Below are 209 nucleotides of genomic sequence, written 5' to 3' on the forward strand. Positions count from 1 at the left end.
CCTGCCAGCGCTGCGGGCACAGATAGCCGTGTCTTTGTCCAGGGCTTTTTCCCGACACAGAGGGGAACTATACGTCTGAAAGCCAAAATATGACGATGTGGTTTTGCGGTAGGAAGAGGGTAATGGGGAAAAAAGCAAATCGCCAAACTGGCAGGAGTTTGGTGAAAAGTGCTGCTGCTGTCGTTGAAGATGTCCCGTTAGAGACACAG

The sequence above is a fragment of the Fulmarus glacialis genome, unplaced genomic scaffold (genome assembly GCF_000690835.1).
Source record: "Fulmarus glacialis isolate BGI_N327 unplaced genomic scaffold, ASM69083v1 scaffold15883, whole genome shotgun sequence".
NCBI lineage: Eukaryota > Metazoa > Chordata > Aves > Procellariiformes > Procellariidae > Fulmarus > Fulmarus glacialis.